This window comes from Meriones unguiculatus, chromosome 10 (genome assembly GCF_030254825.1).
Source record: "Meriones unguiculatus strain TT.TT164.6M chromosome 10, Bangor_MerUng_6.1, whole genome shotgun sequence".
Taxonomy (NCBI): domain Eukaryota; kingdom Metazoa; phylum Chordata; class Mammalia; order Rodentia; family Muridae; genus Meriones; species Meriones unguiculatus.
The window spans coordinates 76,941,801-76,958,984 of NC_083358.1; positions in this window are offsets into that span (position 1 = coordinate 76,941,801).

Here is a 17,184-nt window from a genome sequence, read left to right on the forward strand (position 1 = left end):
GTAACGATGCTATTTCTTAGTAAACTAATAAAGTACGTTCACTGGCTCACATTTTAGAATCTGATATCATGCAGTGCAAAGCTTGGTGAGAACATCTTCTGCTTAGTTTTAGCATGTGACTTGACATCAGAGGTCCACAATGGCCTCCCCGATAGGAAGCCACAATGGCCCTTGGTAGGAGATGCGTCTCAGTATGTTCAGTGCCTTCCTGTTCCCCACCTGGCTCTCCCAGCTTGCACAGGCTTACTATGGCCTTCTGTACTTTCAGGATATGGGGCTGTCCCCTCTTCTTTCTGGTGTCCTCTGACATGCCTGGTTTCCGGTTGTTGATTTGCTCAGGTCTTCTTCCAACCTAAATTGTCCGGTTCTTTGCACGTAGCCTCAGCTCATCCTGTTCTTGAGATAGACACATGGACAGGAACTTGGGAGAACTTTCTTCAGCTCTCTCAGTCCTCTTTCCTTCAGAACTTACATGCAGCCATCTTTATTACTATGTTTTTTGGGCTAGGTTGGGGTCTAGGCATACTTAGATTTCTAGCCCCTGACTTCTACCCAAAGGCACGTCTTCCCAAAGCCTGTATGGTGGCCTTGCTGTGTTCAGACACTAGTACTGCTTAGATGCCCTCCATCTGCTTTCTTTTACGTGCTCCCCTTCCCCACCCTTTCATTAGCAGTATAATCCTTATATTCAGTGGGTAGGTATGTAAGAAAAACTGATTTTGATGAAGCCATTTCATTTAGGATTAAGCGATCAAGCGTCATTTTCTGAACATTGTCCAGTTGTGGATTTCTTTGTTAGTTCTTACCTACTACAAGAATAGGCTTCTCTGATGAGGGTTAAGTAAGGTACTGATCTGCACATCATTAGGAATCATTTTATTGCTATGTTCCTTTACCAGAACAATAGTAGTAGGTTTTTCCATAGGCCCGTGACCTCTCTGGTCTCAGGCTCTTGGCCACTTTAGTAGTAGTCTCATGGAGTGGGCCTTAAATTCTAAGGAAAAAAAAAAAAAGAAAGAAAACATAGTTGGTAACTCCTACAACATTTGTGCCACTGTTGCATGTTGCATTATCTTGCAGACAAGTCACTTTGTAGGTCATAAGGTTTGTAGCTGGGTGATAGTTGATCAATACAAAGCAAAACGGACCTGTGTGTGTGTTTGCACACCTATATGCCTTTTATTTCCTTTTAATATTTTTTGTTCTTATTGCTTTTGTTTGTTCTGATTTTAATTTTTGTTTGCTTTTGAGAGAGAGAGAGAAAGAGAGAGAGAGCACAAACATGAAGTTAGATGGGTAGGGATATGGAGAAGATCTGGGAAGAGTTAGGAGAGGGGAAAACACAATCAAAACGTATGAGAAAAAAATAAGTTAAAAGAGAAAAGAAAAACCAATTCTGGCTGAGAACTTGTCATTCTAGTCCTTCACCCCCTCCTAAGCGTGGATATTAATTTTTGATACGCCAAAGCCACAGATTTGATCTTCTTGTTCTGTTTCTGAAGTGTCAGCATCATCCCCAATAGATGCTCCCCTCCCCCACATTTGAGAGGCACATTTTAAGAAAGAATCACTGGGGAATGAGGACACTGCTGACTACTGCAGTGGCAATGCTCTCTGTGACTACTGTGTTCCTTGCCACAGAGAAAACCTATTATCATAAAACGTTTCTGTATCACCAGGCTCAACAAAAACAGCTAAGAATTTCATAGTTACCAATGAGAGAAATCCCTCAAGGACAGCAGTCTGGAACTTTGGTGGTCATTGAGAACTTAGTGAATGTGACAACTGTAAACTATGCAGCATAGCCTTCTTTTTTGCTCTGCTCCCCAAGGAATCCCAACACTTGGTCCACAGGGGGAAAAATAGAATTTTTATCATGTAGTCTTCTTTTGCCAAACAATTGTACACACAAATTTTAACAACTAGGTCTAAGTTTCAAGCTAAATTTGGAGTAGTCTTTTCTGAACTAATAAAGCAAACAAATAAAAGCTGTCCATATCTTGCAAACTTTGAGGGTTTCTCAATATTTAAAATATCATGCTCCTGCTCAGTTAGTTTCACATTTAGAAAAAAAGAATTGAAGAACTTGCTCCATTACTCAGATTTATTTTTCTTCACATCAAAGATTCCAGACCCTAGAAACAAAAAAAAAAAATCATGAATTCTGTTATTAAAATAATTTTCAGGAACCAATTAGGGAATAATGTTGAATTAATGGTATTTAAATATTTCTTTTCAAAAATTCACTTGAAGTTATTATTCTGCTATATGAAATTGCTAACTTTATAAGATTTCTAGTTTTTATAAAATTATTAATTTTTACTTGCTAAGGGTTTTCCAAAGCCAAAAAAATTTTAGTAGGGTATTTACCTGCAATCATGGAAGGTGATTTGTATAATTCTTCGATTTAAATGTAGATGCCTGTTTGTGCTTGTGAAACTAAACTATTCTGAGTGGTGTCATTTAGTATTCAAATGTTACACCAGAGGAGAAATCTTTTATCTGTAGAGCTGTCAGAGATAAGCAAGATCATCAAAACACTTCCTTCACTATAATTTATTTTTGACTTGAAAGAATACATCATACGGCTCACCCACTCATCAGCAGTGAATTATGCCCATATATGGATTGGATCCCTTGCTACAAAATTAAACTAATGTACTCCTGCTAGGAATTCAGGGTAAGCTGAGTCCATCTTGGACCTTGTCCAATGAAATTTGTGTAGGGTGAATTCGAGAGAAAACTTTTCACCTGTTTGTATGTGGTGTCTTGGAAGCCAGGGTGCCTGAGGATAATGTCACAGCAAGTTTCCAGGGGGATAATTTAATTTGTTAAATTAAATAATTAGATTTATTTCCCATGTTGCTTTGGGGTAGTAAGGAGTAGGAAGAAGGGATGTGGAGGGAAAAAAAAAACTTTTTAAATTTGGTGTTTATTTTCCATTCTGGTCAGTGTTGCTTTAACTGTCTTGTGCATCTAAGGAACTTTTGGAAATCAGGAAAACTGTCAAAAAAGAGAGGATTCATTCATTTTTCCTGTGGAGGTACCGACCTGAAAACTATGCTATGTGTTATCTATAGTAAATTGATGTTATTCTTACATGATTACGACAGTTCTTAAGAATCCATTGTCTTGAAGATGTCGGGGAACTTGCAAGTGTGCACACACAATTTAAAGTCTGCACATGAGTTTTAAATCTAATTCCTTTTGACTTCTTAATTTCTAATGAGTGGAGCTCACCTATAAAATTAAAAATGAGGGGAAGAAGTGTAAAAAAAGAAATATAGAAAGGATTTCTAGGCATTTTAGTTGAGAAACAGAAGGACCACTTAAGCATTAAAAAAACAAAATGACCGAATTGCTTAATTTTAATAATTCAGCTAAGAAACTTGGAAAATGAAAGACAAAAATGTGTAGTTTTGTATTTTTGGCAGCAATTCTGAGTGACAAATTGTACATTCTGTTGTAAAACTATAAAAAAAAAACCTAGTGATGAAAATAGTTGAAGTCAGCATTACATATTTTTAAATTATCTATAATGTGTCTTATTAACAGCTAATTTGCACAAAACTCACATTGCTTAGAATTTTTTTTTTAGTCAGGAAAATAAATTCTTCTGTTTGTCAACTAAAATGTCTAGAAATACTTTTTACATTTCTCTTTTACACTTCACTTCATTTTTGCAACAATTTTATAGTGAAAAGTAACAGTAGCCAAACTACTTAAAAACCTAAATAATATTTCTATTTTCAGTTGCGGTCATGACAAGAAACATGGACCATAGAAGGGATTACATGCTTTCCATTACTCGGTGCAACTTTGCATTTTGCAAACACTTTGCTTTCTCTGATGATATACACACTTTAATTTTGATGTAAAACTTAAATCACTTGGTAGTTTTTCTAGGTGTTAATGGAAACTCAAAATACTGAGAAATTTATCTCCAGTTCCTCCAAGGTTAAGGACCTAATTTATAGGTTTGGAGAGTTTAAAGTGCAGAACACAACATGTGTATCTGTGGCTAGGCTAGAAGGGTACAGAAAAGAAGCCATAAAAAGGAGTTTATTGGCAAGCAAGCTGGGCTGTCCTGGGGCCCACATCTGGGCTGGATTCACAGCCTGTGTAATCCACTCTGGGAATCCCCATTGAGTTACACAGGGCAGCAATTAGACCCAGAGAAGCAGATCAATGCTTCCCTAACTTGACAGTTTTACAGTCATTTCTCCTGCCACACACACTCTTTCAAGCACTCATTTGCAGGTTTGCCAGTGAGAACTTTAAGTATTTGAATATGTTCAGTTAAGTGTTCAGTTATGATAGCTAAGTAAAGAAAGCTGTTGAGGTCTTCCTTGGCTGGAAGACTCCCAGCCTGACTTTCAAGGCTACGGAGAAGACGCCAGCTTATTTAACAAATAAGCTGCTCTTGAAGTTTGTTTAGTATTTAAACTACAGGAAAATCTTCAGATAGAAATATTTTGGATAAAGGAGGTTTCCCTTGCCTAATTGAATGAAATAATTAAAGATTATATGAATAAATTTGCACACCCAATTGATGCCTGCTTCTTTTAAATGCTTCCTGCTAGGGCAGCTCTCTTCCCAGGATCTCACAGTCTTCTATTTATGGTTGTGAGCCTAGCCTTTAACGGCTGAGCCATCTCTCCAGCCTGAACTCACAGTCTTAATGACATGCAGCAGTATAAGCAATTCACTTTTACCTTACATGAAAAGACAGGTGTTTACCAAGTTCTATGGGAATAGTGAACATGGAGAGGTAGATAGATATACAGATGATTGATAGCTAGCTAGCTAGCTAGAAGATAGATAGATGATTGCTATATAGGTAGGTAGTTAGATGATAGATAGATGATATATATATTAGATAGATAGATAGATGGATGGATGGATGGATGGATAGATAGATAGATACTTTGCCTTTTATGGTGGTTGGGTTAGGTATTAGTCTGAGAAAATGAGAGCAGGTAACAACTAAGCTAGTCTTGAAGTCGCTGTAGAGTTGTCCAGGAAGGAGATGGAGGAGCATTCCCAGGAAAGGGAACCTGTGTGAGCAAGTGCACGGAAGCAGGAGTGGGTAGTACCGCTGAGATTTTAATTGGTGTGGACACTCATTGAGTCAGGTGTGAGGTGAGGGAATGAAAGGCATAAGGACTTAAGAGGTGGGTGGAGGGCAGATGAGGCTCTACTCTCAGAAATTCTCCTCTGGTCACACAGCTCTTTAACTGTTTGGCGTCGTGGATGCCCGAGAGCAGGGATTCATTGCTTTCTTTACTGCTTCCTAGAATCATACAGAGAGACAGAAGAATACTGCAGAAGCCCAGGCTATCTCCTTTAGGGCTCAGGGAATGAGACCTAAGACTTACTAGTTTTCTAAGATCTCCTTCTGCCTCCAGTGTAAGGCAGTATTTCTCGGAATACAGGCATCATGACCAGCAGTGTTGGTATTATCTGGAAATGCAGATTTCTGAGCCCAAAGTCCAGACCTACTATATTCAAAATTTGGATGATTGCTGCAATCTCTTTCAACAACCTGTTTCTTTCTCAGGAGAATTTGATGCGTGCTGAAGTCTGAGAATAACTGTCATGGAAGAAGGCTACTTTTATTCCCAGAAATAAATTTAGGGGGTATATCAAAATCCTACTGTCCCATTTCATTTCTTCTCCCTCACACCCCGATTCCTATTAAGAATCCTCCAGCCACAGCTAGCCTCTGAGGATTCCTATGCAAAATAGAGATGAGATGAATTCTGGCTGTAGGACAAGGCTGCCACAAAGGATAGAGTGGGACAGGGGAGTGCGAGTTAGCCATTCAGCACAGAGTTTACTGGGTTATAAAACAAAATAGGACAGAGTGACAAATGGGACATGCGCTGAGCGAGGCTTAGAAAAGCCAGCAAGGGTCCTCATACACTCAGAACGAATGAACTCCTACTCGGGAAAAGGGTTAGAGGCAAAGAATAATTACTGGAGATGGAAAAAGGGGAGAGGTGTTTAAAGTAGGTCCAGGATTTAGCTTCGAGGTGTCGGTTATGTAGACAGGAAGAGGCAGTGATTTCTCTCACAGCCAACGATTAGAGTCATCTAACGCTTCATTTTGCACTTGATCTTAGCCAAAAGGCTGAGAAGTAATCAACTCTTCATTTTGAAGGGCCGTCTTATGTGCTGTGGGGGTACTTGCTGGCATTTGTGTCCTCTCTCTGGGCCAGTAACCAACAACACTGCTCCCTGCCCATAATTGTGACAACAACAAAAAAAAGTCTACATAAAATCTTTCCTTTCCACCCCTCTTCCTCCTCTCTACTTTCCCCTTCTCTCTTTCTTTCTTTCTTTCTTTCTTTCTTTCTTTCTTTCTTTCTTTCTTTTCTTTTCCTTTTCTTTCTTCTCTCTCTCTCTCTCTCTCTCTCTCTCTCTCTCTGTTTCTTTCTTTCAACAGCTTTTTACCATATAGCCGTGCTTGGCCTCCAACTCACCTTGTAGACCAGGCTACCCTTGAACTTGCAATAATCTTCTTGCTTCTGTTCCACCATGTGTGGCCAGCATATTTTCCTAATTATAGGCTTAAAATATAAACCATATTAATTATAGTATGAAAATGATTATAGCAACAACATTTTGACTACACTGAACAAGTATAGATGTCTTTTTTTTTTTCCTTTCCTCCTGTGCTGGCTAGTTTTATGCCAACCTAAGACAGCTAGAGTCATCTGAAAGGAGGGAACCTCAATTCAGAAAATGCCCACCTATGATCTGGCTGTAAGGCAGGTTCTTAGTTAGTGATCAATGGGGAAGGGCCCAGCCAGTTGTGGGTGGTTCCATCCCTGGGCTGGTGGTTCCTTGTTCCTGTTCTTCCAACTGATAAAAGAAAACAATAGTTGTTTAGAAATGTGTTTAACAATGTTAAATTCATGTTGATTTGCTTCTGAGCGGGGTGAACTTGACAGTAGTGATGATGATTTCCTGTGGTGCTTACTGTTTGCTTCTTTATATTTTATGTGGCACCAAGGGGATCAGGAGACTCCTGCATCAGAGGACGATCCTACTTCTTCTTGCCTTGGGGTAAGAACTGTTTTTGGGAGTAACATACAATAAGCTACAGGAAAGCAAGAGAGAAGAAACATTTTAGCAGAGTGTGTTATTTTCTAGTCACCTTCTTGGTGTGTAAACATCTATAAGAAGAAATAGTTTCTAAACATTTTGTCTGGTGTACGGCCTCAGTTTCTAGGCTCCCTTCACAAGCTGAATAATTGAGCTGCGGGGCTTTGGGCATCTTATTTGCTCTTTCTAGATCTCCAGTCCATCATTTACACAATGAGCAGATAGGAATCAATGAGCTCTGAGGTTGTTTCTGGCTTTAAAATTCTATAATTGTATGATTTCCTTCCTGCATTATCTTTGTTTGGTAAGAGCTTGCCTTAATCTGATCCACTCCTGAGCAAAAGCTCTCAGATTGACTTGAAGCCCCGATTCTGACTCTGGTTCTCACACCTTAGTGTTTATTAGGTCATAAGTAATGAGCTCAGAATGCTTAAGAACTTGCCTGGGTTCACATAGTTCATCAGAGCCATAGAGAGAGTGAAAAAATAAAATAAAATAAAACCAGGCTTCCTAACTCTCCCATTGCAGCATTCAAGAGATGTACCACCCATGATAGCATAGGATGTCACATGATAGCATAGGGCGTCACACAGCTGTCCTTTGATAGACCACTAAGCAAACGTAAGGAGTGAATTCAGTCTTTCTGGATCCCATTTGTGATCAGCTGGGTTGATAGGCTCTCGGCTCATTAATGGATTAGTGAATGACTTTATTTCCACCACTGGGTATCATAACTGAGCTAAAAAGCCAGCTATCTACAACAGTTAGTCGAGTCCCAGATTCTGTTGAAATTTGTCAGTGTGCTCTGTATCTGCACTTCTGACTTTAAAACCTCCTTTTAATTTCTTTGCTTCTATGATTGACCCTGATCAGTCATAGGGTCAGCAGGTCAGAAGGGTTATCAACGTGGGTGACTGGCTACACAAAGGATTGTCCTAGTGTTTTAATGCACTTTCACTTCTGTCTTGGCAGTTAACTAAAAGGGACTTCCTTTTTTTCAACTCAAGTTATATGCTGCATCCCTGCTTGAAATAGGCTGTACTTAATGAAGGACTTGCTTGTGATTGAAGGGGTGTTTTGGCTTTGCTTTCTGTGTGGAATTCTCTATATTGAAGTTGAATAAACTATTTTCTAATTACAAAAATTCTGTTTTTCAAGGAACACCATTAAGCATCTTAGGTGTGGAAACTGAGTCCAAGATGTCAGCAGGCTGGTGGCAAGGGAAGTCAGCTCTGGCAAAGGAGAAAGTCTTTTCAGTGGCTTTTTTCCACTCACCATTCATTCACCATCCTTGCATTCACGCAAAGAAAAAAAAAGGGGTGGGGGAAGACGAGAGAGAAAAACAGGACAGAGGGATGAAGGAAGACCCATGGGTGGCTAAGGTAGATTAGAAGGAAAATGATGATATCAAAGTATGAAAGGCCTGGGGCCAGGTCACGCTCTCGTAAAGGCCATCTCTAAACCTTTGTCGGCAGACACTTTGAGACCATTTCAGGGCTGGCTTTCGTTGTTTTATTTGATTCCGTTCTTTCAACTTATCAGCACCTTCGGGATTTCTACTTTTTGAAGAATTATTTAAGTGCTCCACCTCAACATTGCTATTTTAAAATCTGGAGTGTTTCAACACCGAGAAGGGTTAACCGCGGGCTTCTTCTCTACACAGCAAATGATCGTGGGCAAGCATTTTAGTCCAGAAAATGTGCCTGTCTTTGTTTTCCATTTGGTGGCCTGATTAGCTCATTTTTTTTTCTGTTTTCTCTTCTGCTTAAAAAAAAAAAAAGTCTGAATTTTTTTTTTCTCATGCATATTTCTTCTCTTGTTCCAAATACAGTTCTCCAGGTATGCTCTAACACGAAGCCTTTGATGGGAACACTGTGCCTAAATAGCATCTTCCACCTTAGTCAGTTTCTACAGCAAGCCATCCTTGGTTTCTGGAGCATCTAGGTGTGCCATGAAAACATGATTTGACTCCCCAAGCAGGAACTGATTTCCTTGCTTCTGTTCCTCTCCTCTCATATCCAGCGCGGTGCTGGGCTCCAAATACTTCCGGAATGAATCATGACATGCTGAAGCCTGCAAAAAGATAAAAAAGAGAGCCATCCCCAAGCTCTTCTGGCAGAAGGTCACTGCAAATTTATGACAAATGTCAGTAGCCGAGGACAAGATATGGGTGGTGCTCTCAGATTTGAAAGGGAGATGACACCCGCATAGAGAAATGTGGAGTGATTGTTCAGTATTCTTAACAGCCTGCATATAATCCTAAAAGCTACACATGCTTGGCTCAGTGCGTGCAGCTTGATTCCAGGGATATTGCAGACTTATTTAACAATGCTACCCATAGAACGGCGCTAGCATACTAATCTGTTAACACTGGCCGAGAACCACATTCCTTGATATCTTTTAACTAGAAGGATTGAGACCATTCCCCCGGAAAACCAGGGTAATATTTAGCACAACGGCCTATAATTTTTAAGAGGGCAGCAGTCTCAGGGGTGGTGGACAAGTCATGTATTTAAATCACTCTTCCTTTTCCAGGAGTCTTCCCCACAACACATCCAGTGGAGAAATCCCCTGCCATTTAAATCTTTCTTTTTCCTTGCCTGCGCCGCCGCCGCTGCGTTATCACCCCTGCACACTTCAGTGAGCTTGAAAATTGCAGGAGAAAGGCACAGCTCCCCCCTTTCACCCCCCAAGCTCCTAAACCACTGTGTTTATAGTCAGTTTGCCTCCCTGGATCTTATGTTTTAACACATGCTGTAGTGTTCAGATTGCAAACACAGCGGAGGGATGTTTAAATCCTAAAAACAAACTGTTTTCATTGCAATGTGCAAAACAGCATTCCACGAAGACATTTCAATTAATATTAGCTGAGTGAGGGGAGTCCTCGCTCTGTGGCCTGTTCAGTGTTTGGCCTCTCGCTGCTGAGGCTGCCATCCAGGGTGCTGCCAATTAAATGCCAGCTGTGATCTATTGTTTGCTTCTGACACCTGGGAAGTCCCAGATCATCAGAATCCTGCAAACAGCAGCTGGCTTAGTGGAGGCTGCCAGACTTCAGGGATTCTGAGGTCTCTCCGTGAAGGTAGGGGGCCCGTCTTGTTTTAGTTAAGGGAATAGTCCCGGAATAGCCAGCTTAAAACCCGAGAAGACTTACATTAAACAACCCCCAAATTTGGGGAGGATCAACCCAGGCCTATAAGCCACATAGCTTACTCTAGGTCCCCACAGGGCACTGCTTTAAAACATCAACAAATGTTGCTAATCCTTGCTTATAAGGTACCAACAAGTCCCTGTTGTGTGGTGTAGGCCTTCATGCATCTCTAGGAGTTTCTCACTTTGGGCCATTTGTACTATAAATTAATTTGATTTGTGTTATAAAATGTGCATGTTCTCTCTTAAAAAAAAATCTACCCTTTCTAAGACAATGGCTCAATCTGATTTGCACCCATCCAATTTCAGGGGCCAGTGTTTATTGACTGTTTATGTGTTCTTTGCAAGTCTTGTCATTTTACTTCATTTGTCTCTAACAATCAGGCTTTGTTGCACTATTGTAAGTGGATGAAAAATTGGAAAGGATCAAGGATTTCTTTCCCCACCTTCGCATACTATTGTTCTTAACCCATAGTCCTAACTTATTATTATCACCTTGAGGAAGAGCCGAAGCAGGTGGTTCCTCCTGGCTGCTTTCACTGTGTTGGGGCGGTTGGGCAAGTTGCCTCCTTCCTTGTTTTTGTCTAGTGTTCTGGAGTTCTGTGGCTTCCTTCTAGATCTGTGCATCAGAAACAGAGGGATAGAAACTGACACCCGTCTCCTAATTGTTTATTCAACTATTTGTTAGCACCACGTAAACAGCCAAAACCAAGAGGGATGATACCTGGCCCAGGAGGTCTGGCCTCCAAACGCGGCTAGGCATTCTCTCTCCTGATGAGAGAGAATGTGTCCCAAATCCTTTTTATATAAATGCCCCTCATAGTAGCTGTTTCTTCTGTCCTTTTTTTCTATTCTGGTCTTCTATTCTGGAGTGTGTTAATGGTGTCGTGTATGAAGTTACTTTCTGGTGTTGCTTAATTGAAGGCTGAGATGAAACCATTTGCTCTTAATTTATCTAGATCATGCTTCCATGTCTTCTGAACTAAGCCTGTACCCCAGTCCTCATTAACAATGGGGTCCAAATCCACTTGAAATGTTCACTCTTGAAGTCCTCAGAAGGATGATACTCTTCTTTTGTTGGGTCCTGTTGTCTCAACATTCTTGGTTACTTATAAATATACCTAAAAGGTCCCAAGGAGTTAAAATTTATTTCACAATGGTGGAATATGTAAATGATCAAAGAGGACAATTCTAGGATCAGTAAGCAAGTCTGTAGTCAGTGTACATGTTTATTTTAAGCAAAGCACATAAAAATCAAGAAAACAGGGAAGTGAATTTAGCAAGAAAAAAGTTTTAGGTGCCTTCTTCGGGACAGACCAAGAGATGGGATGCATTTCGTCTCAGCTGTCTTGCTCAGAAACCTGTTGAGCAAGACTTCCTAGTCCTGACTTGGGGGTCTAGCTGAGCGGAAGGATATGTGTTGGCAGTGTTGCTGGAGCCATGTCACTCTGTACCGAGTTTGAGCCAGGGTGGAATTAAAACCATATTTTGCTCTATCCCCCATCCAGTCACAGAGTGATGGAAGTTGGCTTTTATAAACAAAAAGCCATCATCACTTCTTTCCCTCCTCTTCAGATCTTTGAAAAATCAAGTCAATTTTCAGAGGCAATATAAATAATTTTCATAGCAGAATAACAAACCAATAGTATCTCCAACCCTCCCCAATAGGTCTAGAAGAGGCTTCAGCATCATGTAACATCTGTACCTGAATACTTCCCGCACTTACATTAATTCTGATTGTTCTGCGCTGTCTCTTTTTTTTTTTTTGGCTGTTTTATTACATAACTGGTAGCATTATGGTTATAAGCTGAGCAAATGGCCACTGGACTAAGGTAAATGTGGCTTGTTGCATGTTTTCTCAAGACAGATCTCTGGGGTGCTAGCCAAGTCACTGAGACCTCTCAGGCTTTGATCTCTGCTGTGCCCGCACGCTGGGGAGGGGGGAGTTGCTGAGTCCTTGGGATAAAAGAAAGGTGTTTTACACCTGTGAGGCGTTGTTGGACTTGTGAAATATAGTTTCAAGAGATAGCAAAGTCGTGCAGCACACACAGGCTAATTTTAACTGGAGCATCCTGACGTTCCTTTTGAAGATGCTGATACAGCTTCTGACACCACTGGTGATGAGTGGCGTGGAACAGCCGGTTCAGGTCTGAGGCTATCAAATACTGAAAGGGAATCTGCTGCATCCAAGTCCCGGGACGCCCAAGTGGCTCTTTACAGCCCACATGCTCCTGAGTAAGTGGGAAATGTTTACTTAAAAGGCCAGGGGAGAAATTGCGGCCTAAACAGGGACTAAAAGAGGAAATCCCCAGGAAGACAGTCCAAATATTAAGTTGAAATTGGTACGATGGGCCGAATTCCTGTTTAAGTCTAATTTACACTAATTTTTTCTTAATTGCATAGGGATCAATTTGGATAAGGTATGAGGAGTCATAAGAATGTAGTTTTATAGAGAATGCAAATGACAAATTAAAAAGAGGACCAGGGCAATGAGGCCTCATATATATGTGTATATACACATATGTATAGATGTATACACATACAGATATATACATGTATGCACACACAGACACACACACACACACACACACACATATATATATATATATTTTTTTTTTTTCTAGACAGAGTTTGTCTGTGTAGTATTGGTTGCCCTGGACTCACTTTGTAGACCAAGCTGGTCTCAAACTCACAGAGATCTGCCTGCCTCTGCCTCCCCAAGTGCTGGGATTATCATGTGCACCATCATGCCCAGCTTATATATAATTTTTTTTTTAATCCAAGCTTCCCTTTTCTCTTTCGTTAGGCTTTCTTGATTGGTTATGAGTGATAATATTTACTGAAGACTGCTGCTGTTAAAAAAAAAAACCATCAAAACAAAAAGAAAAAACAAACTTCCAGGAATTCACTGCAAAGGAAAGAAGACCAATAGGCAGATAAATTTAGGAAGTATGCTCGCATGTGGATGTGTAGGAAAAGTGATGCGCCTTAGAGGTGGGAAGTGCTTGTAAACAAGGGAGACTTTTGTAAAAGATGGGATGGCTCAGGTTCTAGAAACAGGCAGAAGCTGCCCCTGTGTGACGACGTAGGCATCTCACACAAAATAGGTGTGAGGATAGTCATTGACACATCTGTATTTGGACTTTAGTCCCATCTTTGATTGAGTTATAAATCCTGTGACGCTGGATTCGTCTTACTTTATGGGAGGTTGTAAAGACCAAGACCATCCTTTGGCTTTCCTGAAGAAAAAAACAAGAGTACTCTGCAAAATGGGAGTTGGAAAACAATGTGCAAAGCAATGTTACCCTCACTCCAACACACACACGCACACACGTACACACGCACACATGCATACACGCACAGCCACTCGCACGCACACCCTGAGCTTGCTCTTGCTATCCAGAGTGCTGGGTGAAGGTGTTCCAGCCGCCAGGCAGGGGTAATAAAAAGAGCTTAGGCTCTGAGGCCAGGTGGTTCTTTCTGGCTGGACTGTTGACTATCTCTGTGACACTGGACATATTTAATTTCTCTGACTCCAGACTTCATTTGCAAAACCGGAGATAAGAAGGTACACTGTTCTAGGAATTAGGGGTGAGCAGGTAAAGGATCTACGTCTATGATAATTAGCAGCTGTTGCTGTTGATAGAACTATAACTAAGCACAAAAGTGGAGCTGTCCAAAACTACAGTCAGGTGGCTCATTGAGCTAGAGATGGTCTGCTGTTCCAGGAAGCTGGGAGGAGGATTGATGGATGAAGGTTTATTTCCTTTTCTATTCACTTTTTAAAAAAAAGAGATCATGCACAGTAATGGGCTTCATCGCAGCATTTTGACACACACTTTGTCACCCTGACTCCCTTTTTACTGGTCCCCTTTCTCATTGCTGCAAATGAACATCTTTTACGAGCTGTGTAATCTAACAAGACACAGGTTAAAGTCTCTGGGTGCAGCTCAGCCAGGGAATGCAGGCGGCCACTGTTGTGCCTTTTCACGCAGAAGACTCTCATCTCGGGGATGAAATTTACCTGGCTTTATCAAAACAACATGTTGTTTCAAGTGTGATTTGAATGCGAGTGCTGCTCACCCTCCAACGCAGTTTTTCTTCTCGTTTGAGAAAATCTTTCAGGCTTAGTAAGAGTGGCTCTCCTTTGAAGATTCTCTCAGATGCTGAGGTAATCTGATAATTTACAAATCAGCTCATGCTGAAAGGTCCCGAAGCAAAGAGGCCTACCCTTGGCTATTAGACAATGCCAGGCACAATGCATTTGTTAGATGTAGCGTTTTCTGTTTTTTTTTTTTCTTTTTCATTTTTTCTTTTTCTTTTTCTTTCCCCAACCAACCTCAAAAAGCATGTTAACACGACTACTTGTGACGAATCCCCGGCTATTAGCGTGTGCACAGACGGGCTCTGGTCCTGCCACCGCGCTGTTCGCTGTCCGGGGATTCCTAGAAGACAGCGGCCCGCTCCTAACCAGCAACAGCCTTGGATCCGCGCGGGTTGGCCTCCCGCCAGCGCCACCCTTCTTGGACTCCTTACATGACCTTGTTTTTATTTGTTTTTTATTAGTTCTTAGCCACTCTCATTTCTCCCACTCTTCCATTTTTCATTGGTTGAGGCGCTCAGTAGCCTTCTTGCTTTCTCGCCAACTTAAAAACAAATATTACCCGGTGAGGCGGGGGCGGTTCCTCTAACCCCCATCCCCACCCCCGCCCCTACCCACACCAGTGAAAAGCCAGTCCAACTGGCCGCTCTAGAGTCCTTTGGTTTGGGAGCATCTTTTATTTGGTGAATGTGGCTGCCTAGGGAAAGGTGAAGGTTATCCCTTCCCTGGCCTGAACCTCCCACACCCTAGGCTTCACTCTGCTGGTGAAAAAGCCTGCTGTGAAAGTAAATGGTTATAAAAAGCACTCATTTACATCTGTTTCAGTGTAGCCATGAAGAGTGCAATTAATTAAGAAGTTTCTGGTGTGGTAAGGATAATCATACAGCAGGAATGCAAACACGTGATTTCCAAAGAGAATTTTATTCCATATGGAATTTTTCCCCTAACTAAGAATTAATTGCAACTTTAAAGAAGGTTTGATTGTGTCTATGAAAAACATTTTAACTACTGAGGAATTCTAAATGACTTCAATTTAAAATTTTCTTTCTTTACATTGTTAGAGTTAAGAGAGTAGGGCTTTGATCAGGCTCTGAGTTATAGAATTTATTAGAGTCGAGGGAAGAGGATAACCTTCAGATGTTTTCTGTGGTGAAATGTTGAAGTTAAAAATTTTAAATGTTTGCAGACTGAAGACATGCTGGGCTGTGTAGGCCTGAAAGAATAAACAAAATGTGACATGTTTTATTTGGTTACTTAACCCTTGTTTAAAAAAGCACAACAAAAATGTATATAAATCATATTTTTATGCCTTTCTGAAAACGCTGGCATGGGTGTTTGGTGATTGCCCTCTATGGAGTGGTACAGGACCATAGGGCATGTAGTGGGTAGTGTATATGCAAATAGCTTTAATTTTGGTGTGGCTGTCTCCTTAAAGCTGAAAGCATTTAAACATACACAACATAAATTCAGAGGAGGGATGGCCTGCTTTTTCTATTGCCATCTGCTACACATTCCAATATTTAGCTGTAGCCCAGCCCCAGCGATGAATAATGCAAAAAGACAGAGACAGAACAACAGAAATGTACAGCTGAAAGCAAGATTGGCCAAGAAATGATGCTCACGATTGCAGAGGCACAGAATAAGAATGTGACATTTGAGAGGAGGGAAAAAAAGTGGGAATGACTTTTGTGCAGGCAGAGACCCTCTTTCTATCAAATGAGGTTACAACAGTTGCAGAGAAAAAAAAATTTCAATCAATAAGGAAGAGCTCTTATCACATGCAACTTTAATTTGATTGGCACGGCATTTCCATTATATGCTAATGAATTGCGGATGATGAGAATTGCTGTCGCCTTCTGAGTGCAATTGAACATTCATCAATCAGTTACTTAAATGCCAGACTGTCTGAAATATTAAAGGAAGTTGTTGCTATTTTGGAGATGAAAGTAAACAAACTCGAAATCTTGAATTAATTGAGAAAAGGATACACGTTGATAAGTAGGATTTGCCGAGTTATTACTTCTCTGAGTGGATGTCAGTACAGGTAGCCCATTCTCAGTGGAATAAGCATGTCCCTGCAAAGCTGGGAGAAAAACAAATTCTCTTAAGTGAATCCTGTTTTTCTGTTGACTAGCATTATACAATTATTGACTATTACTCTTGGGGACAAAAAAGGCTGATCCTAGAATGTAATAAGATCACTCTCAAGTGTGCAACACCTTTGACAATGCATGTTTAAAGGAAAATAAGCATGTGCTAAAAATATTAACAATAATCCTCAAAGTGTAGTGACATTAAAATTGTCAAGTTGAGTGACAATAGACAAGTTGCTGCAACACGAAAATGTAGAAAAGACACAGCACCCCAACCTCAAAACATGTGACAGGCACCTCCCCCTGGGGGGTGCAGCCTTGCCAGGCCACAGAGGAAGACAATGCAGCCAGTCCTGATGAGACCTGATAGGCTGGGGTCAGATGGAAGGCGAAGAGGACCTCCCCTCTCAGTGGACTAGGGGAGGGGCAGGAAGGAGATGAGGGAGGGAAGGCAGGATTGGGAGGGGAAAAGGGAAGGTGCTCCAGCTGGGATACAAAGTGAATAAATTGCAATAAATAAAAAAAATTAAAAAATAAACAGATGGAAAAAAAACATGTGATTTGAATGTAATAATTTCCCATCTTTTTTCTCATCAAAAAGACAAAACATTTGCAACTTTAGAGTACGGTTATGCTTTTTTTTTTTTTGTCAGTGCACGCCACCTAAAGACAGATATTAATTTTCCATTAGCCTTTCCACTTCTCTCTGCTTGTCTTAAGCATTTTTCCTAC